The sequence below is a fragment of the Camarhynchus parvulus genome, chromosome 3 (genome assembly GCF_901933205.1).
Source record: "Camarhynchus parvulus chromosome 3, STF_HiC, whole genome shotgun sequence".
Classification (NCBI taxonomy): Eukaryota; Metazoa; Chordata; class Aves; order Passeriformes; family Thraupidae; genus Camarhynchus; species Camarhynchus parvulus.
The window spans coordinates 104,236,368-104,242,367 of NC_044573.1; the positions used below are offsets into that span (position 1 = coordinate 104,236,368).

At 46.5% G+C, this 6,000-nt stretch overlaps 1 protein-coding gene across 4 annotated transcripts in view; it reads right to left on the minus strand.

The window, feature by feature from the left end:
* The window catches only part of ASCC3 (activating signal cointegrator 1 complex subunit 3), a 253,479-nt gene extending 248,567 nt beyond the window's left edge, over window positions 1-4,912 (minus strand). For 2 of the 4 annotated variants that reach the window (XM_030946649.1, XM_030946654.1), the window contains exon 1: window positions 4,238-4,385. The gene's annotated coding sequence lies outside the window, so the exon portion shown is untranslated. Of the gene's footprint in view, window positions 1-4,153; window positions 4,210-4,237; window positions 4,386-4,684 lie in introns of those variants that run through there. The other 2 variants (XM_030946651.1, XM_030946650.1) reach the window with 2 other exon arrangements.
* Window positions 4,913-6,000: the final 1,088 nt, after the last annotated feature.

The following is a 6,000-nucleotide window of genomic DNA, read 5'->3' on the forward strand; positions in this document are numbered from 1 at the left end:
AGGTTGGCCACCAAACCCTAGTCTACATGTTTATGTAGTCAATAGAAGACTGAGAACATCAACTGCCCTTTCTGCAATACTCAAACAGTCCACATTGCTACTGAAGCCTCTTTCATGGCTTTTCTTTCATGGATTTTCTTTGAACTGTACACAGTCACGTACAACATCAAGACGAATATCTATATCTAGAATAAGCTCAAGAAACACCCAGAATAGGGAGCTTTCACAGCACTGGTGAACACCATTACCACAGAACCATAGGGTGCTGCTATTCCTATTGTTTCCTTCAATCACATTTTTAGGTATTTGTGCAGTGTTGGGGCGGCTTGACCCTGGCCAGCAGCCATGCTGCTGCTTGTTCATCCCCCACAGTGGAATAGGGGAGAAAACAGGGAGAAGAAAGGGAAAAAAACTTACAGGGCTGAGATACAGTTTAACAGATGAAGAAAAAGAAAAATAATCCCCAAGTGAAGGAAAGAAATGCTCACCATATCCCACAGGGTGACCAATGCTACAAGCTCCAGTTTACTGATCTCCAAAAACCAGACATCTTGAAAGCAAAAATAACACCCTTTCTTCTTCCTCTACCTCTGTTTTTATTTCTGAGCATGACAATACACAGTACAGCACATCCCACTGGCCAGTCTATGTCTACTGCCCAAGCCGTGTCCTTACACAGCCTCTTGCCCACCCCCTTGCCTACTTGCTGGGCAGGGAGGGTGGAAGAAGGCTTTGATGTTGTGCTGGCCAGGAGCAGCCAAAACATTGCTGTGCTATCAACAGTTTAAGCCACAAATCTCAAGCACTTCTACTGTGATGAAAGTTAACTCCTAGAGGCGGTATAGGAATGTGCTCACATTGGCATTGCTCAAACAGAGGCAATCAAATTCCTCAGAGAGAGATGAGCATAAAGAATGCCCTGACTGTGCATTTTCTTATGGGTTGTGCTTGCAATAAACACAAAATTGCTCCTTTCTGTGATGTGATGAGGTATTTAAAGAGCAAGAAGGGCTAAATACACAATGACTGACTATTGCTCATAATGTAAGAATACAGAGGTACATGACAAAACTTAATAGTTTAAGGTGAGAATAATACCAAGTACAATGCCTTTCCTGCAAAGAACATAACTGAATTTGGGAATTCATTGCCACAAGATGCCAAAAAGACTGAAAGTTCAGGTATGCCTAGATGAATTAATGGACATCAAATACTTTGCCAGCCTCTGAACTCAACAGCTTAGAAGGTGATAATCAGTCATTTAAATCATGGATTACTAAAGATAATATGAAAGTGAAGGCATAATTGGATTTGTCTTCCCTTTTTTTCAGCAGATCACCTAAGCACCTCCTACTGGCTGCTACAGGAGAGAGACATTAGACAAACATCTTTGAAAACAGAGCTACAGGGTGAAATAACAGAGATTCTGAGGATTACAATTTGGGATTTAGGAGTCTAATGTTTCTCAGTCTGTTTCTGGGTCTTACCCTTGTTTCTTTCTCTTTTTAGTTCAGACATCAGCTGTTTTATTTCTAACATCCAGCTACACATTATAGATCATTTGCTAAATTGCTTTTGATTAGATAAGTTTATCTGAACTAGAGAGGAGATTTTGGTCTCAGTTCTCTCTTCAACCATTAAAGCACAATTTAGTATAAGAAAATGTGTAGGCTAGAAAGTGCTCAACACTAACTTCAACAATTGTTACTACAAACAATTTACCAGGAAAACAGTAAGCCGTTATTTAGAGTAATGAGGACTTCAATTTTCTATGGGGAAATTTTGTAGGAGGGAGAAAAGAAACCTGTTCAGCACTCAAAACAGCCTTATGAGCTAGAATTAATCCCACCTCTAACAGCTTCCAAATAAACTTCACTTTATAACTAACCAGAGAAAGACAACATGTGTCTTTCCTTCCCCCAACCACCTCCACACCCCATTAGCAGCTCCTGTAACTATTTGTAACTAGCTCCTGTAACAGAAGAGGAATGAAACATGCAAGAATAACATGGATCAGCCTGAGCTCGGTTTAGTATTTACGAAGGATAACTTTTTCAGAGAAAGCACTGTAGGTAAACAGGACCTGCAGAAATATACACCAGCCTTTTATGAAGCATGAGTTTTCTATTAACTCTTGTAAAAAAATATTTTTCAACTATAAATGTTCTTCCTGAAAACAGAATTAACACTACACAATAAAAAACTGAAAATTATACTGAGAAGCAAGGGATTGCAACTACTTTAAAAGCCAAATTACAATTGTCTTGATCACATAATCACAGAATGGGTAAGGCTGAAAGGGACTGTGGTGGATCATCTGGTTCAACCTCTCTGCTCAAGCAGGTCCATCCTAAAGCACAAGGCACAGTGCAGACAGTTCCTGAGTATCTCCACTGAAGAAGACTCCACAACCCCTCAGGGCAATTTGTTTCAGTGGTCAGTCATCTACACAGTGAAGAAGTTCTTCCTTATGTACCAGCAGAACTTCCTGTGCATGAACATCTCCCCATTGTCTCTTGTCCTGGTGTTTGGCACCACCAAAAAGAGCCTTGATCCATCCTCTTGACACCCTCCCTTCAGACAGTTATTCACATTTATGAGGTCTCCTCTCACTTGTCTCTTCTTGACGTTGAACAGGCTCAACTCTCCCAGCCACTCTTCGTAAGAGAGACGCGTCAGTCCTTTAATCATCTTCATAGCCTTCCACCAGACCTGCTCCAGGAGCTTCAGGTTTGGCTTCAAAGCAAGTTCTGTAAACACAGAACTGTCAGAATAAAACATTGTCGTTTGACAATTTCTTGCCTTCTCTTTGATTCAGTGGAAGTTGTGACCTAACCTCTTCCAAAGGTCAAGCTAGCTTTCAGAGAAAACTGAGGTCTAACATGTAAACTACATACAATAGTATATATAGGCCTTTATACAATGCATAAAGGCCCTAGCTGGGAGTTGGTCTGTACTCCCATACAAATGTGACGAGAGTTCCTCCAAATAGCTACACATATAATTCCAAGATGATGCAAGTTTACTCTCCTCTGGCCAGAAGCAAGTCAGATCCAAAGGAAATCATTTTACTACATCATCTGCTGAAAAGCAGCATGTGTTTAATCAGACACACCACCTCAATGCCATCTTTAGGCGGACAGTTTGCATCCGACCTGACGGCTGGCTTTGTTTCCTTCCTCCTAAAAGCTCAGCTGTGCAACCCACCATGTGGACATACATAACTCTTGCTGCACTGTCTCTGAAACTTCCAATATTTTTTCTAGTCATTGGCTAGACTCAAATCAAGTCTATCTTCTGAAAAGTAACTAAGTGTGACTATTAGATTTCTTCTCTGCAGAAATTACATTTACTGGTTTCACTTCAACAGAACTACCTTACAGTCAATTGTTTAAAAAGCCATAAGACTTAAAGAGCCTACATCAATGTTAGTATTTTAAGAACAGCAACAAAACCTATATTCAGAACTCATTGAAGGTTTTAAGCAAAGGTCTAATTTGAATGCCAATATGATACACACCCCTGAAGCACCTCAAGTGTAAGCCTTAGGTCGCTACAAGACTGTCAAGTGTTTTATAAGCAAAGCTGTCAGTTTACCACTACCAACCAAAATGAAGCACTACCCGAAAGGAAAAACCACTCTAATTGACCACATGCTTTTTTCATTCTTCACTTCTGGTTCTCTACATTTATTAATACCAGTAGTAAGTACTGAAAGTACATTCGACAGCGGCGCGTTTCCCACTTGACCACTCCCATCAGCAAAGCCATTCCGAGAAGCAAAGCCCGGCAGGCAAGGGGGAGCCCACGGCACCCGGGCCTTCAGGAGCGGCCTGGCATCACCGGCCGAGGTGCGCGCCGGGGCTGGGGCACGGCGAGCGCTCCGCCCGCCCCGGCCCCGCTGCCAGCCCCGGGCACGCTGCCTGCCCTGCCCGCCGGAGGCAACGCGTGGCACCGGCCAGCGGCCCGGCTGCCCCGAACCCGGCGGCCCGGCTGCCCCGAACCCCGCGCCCCACCAGCAGCGCAGCGACGCCCCTGCCCCGGGGGCTGCGGGCGGAGACCCGCGCAGCGGCGGCGGGACGCCCTTCCGTGCCTGGGCAGGCCGGCCCGGCGGTCCCACTCCACACCGGGGTGCAGGACCGCAGCTCCTCACCAGCGCTGGCGCAGAGCAGCGCCCGCCCGGGGGCCTCACCGCGGCCCCCACGCCGCGCCCGCCCGACCCCCGCCCGCCGCGCACCTGCCTTACGGCCCGCCGGTTCCGCTGCCGCCAAGAGCCGGCGCGGCGCGACACTGCCGTACGGCGGGCGGGCGGGGCCGTGCCCGACGCGGCCCGTGGGTCTCCGCCGGTTCCCGCGGCGGGGCTGTCCCGGTTCCCGCGGCGGGGCTGTCCCGGTTCCCGCGGCGGGGCTGACCCGGTGCTCCCGGCCTCCGCTGGCCTCCGCCAGCGCCTGCCCAGGTCTCCGCGCTCCGCCGAGCCGGCGCCGCGCTCAGGCCCACGTCGGCTGCAGGCCGCGCCTTCGCCGCGTTCTCTGTGCCGACAAACGCGTCTCGCCGAGGAGCCGCAGCTGCTGAGCCCGGCCGCCCGCCCCAGTTATGCCCGCCGTGGAATAGGAATATGCTGTGGGAGCAGCGCCCAGCAGTATTTCACAGAATCACAGAATGAATTACATTGATAAAGACGTACTCTGTACCGAGTTCAACCTATGACCGGACATCAACCACCTTGTAACCTAAACCATGCCGCCAGATGACATGTCCAGTCTTGCGCGCCTCCATGGACGGTGCCTCTTCACTTCCCTAAGCAGCTCATTCCAGTGTCTAATCACCATTTCTGCGTAGAAATTTTTCCTAATGTCTGAAGTAAGCCTCTCCTGGTACAGCTTAAGACTGTGTCCTCTTGTCCTGTGACTGGTTGCCTGGGAGAAGAAGCTGATCCCCACCCGGCTACACCCTCCTTTCGGGCAGTCGTAGAGAGCGGGAAGATTGCTCCCGAGCCTCCTTTTCTCCAGGCTCAACAGCCCCAGCTCCCTCAGCCGCTCCTCATAAGACTTTGTGCTCCTGGGTCAGTGCCTCGGGCTTTCCTGGATGTGCATGTCCATGGCCTTCAGCCCCCAGTGCTCTTTAGCAGCTCATCCATCCCCTGCACACATAATTCTTGACAAACCATGTGTCTACCTCGGTGTGGGCCTCTAGAGCTTTTCCACTTACTCAGTTTTATAATTTTTGAAGCAAGTTCTTTAAATAAGTGGCCTATGTCCTCAGTTGTATATGTGTATATATATATACTCTATATATGTGTAATGTGATGCTTTTCAATAAAGGTATTATCTGCTAGATATTTAGTGGACTAAAAATGCCAGACATTGCATGGAATTAATTTTGTCAAATGCAGATGTCATAAAGTAGACTAAATATGTGCCTCAGGAAAAAAAACCTCTCATTTTCTTCAGTATGTATGATTTTTTTTAGAAGGTATATGATGTTTGATGTCCACGTCTTAACAATCCTTTGCTTATTCTCTTCTGTGTTGTACCAGATTTTTGGCAGCATTTCAATATTCATCACTATGTAAATCTACTGTTCACTGTGTTGTCCTTTATTTGACTGCTATGCTTCTTACATGTCCAGTAAAAAGGTGTAAATAGTCTTTCTCCATCTTTTGCATGAAATCCTTCTGGCATAGCCACATGAGAAGTTCTAATTCAAATTTGAGAAAAAAGTTACAGTCAAGTAGGCTCACTATTGTAGAATCTGAGAAGCAAGAAACATATCTGATCTTGAGTTTGCAAAACACCCTGGAAATATTTACAGGAGTTAATTCACCACTGTACTCCTCACTTCACATGTTTGTTAACCAAGCAATATTGCATTTGGAGTCAAACCAGTGTTGTTCACCTGGAGAACAGTGGGTACTCACAAGACCCAATCCCAGTTTATGGTCACTGAGTACTGCCAGCTGGTATTATTGTCTTGAATTATTGTCTGCAAATGCATTACAAT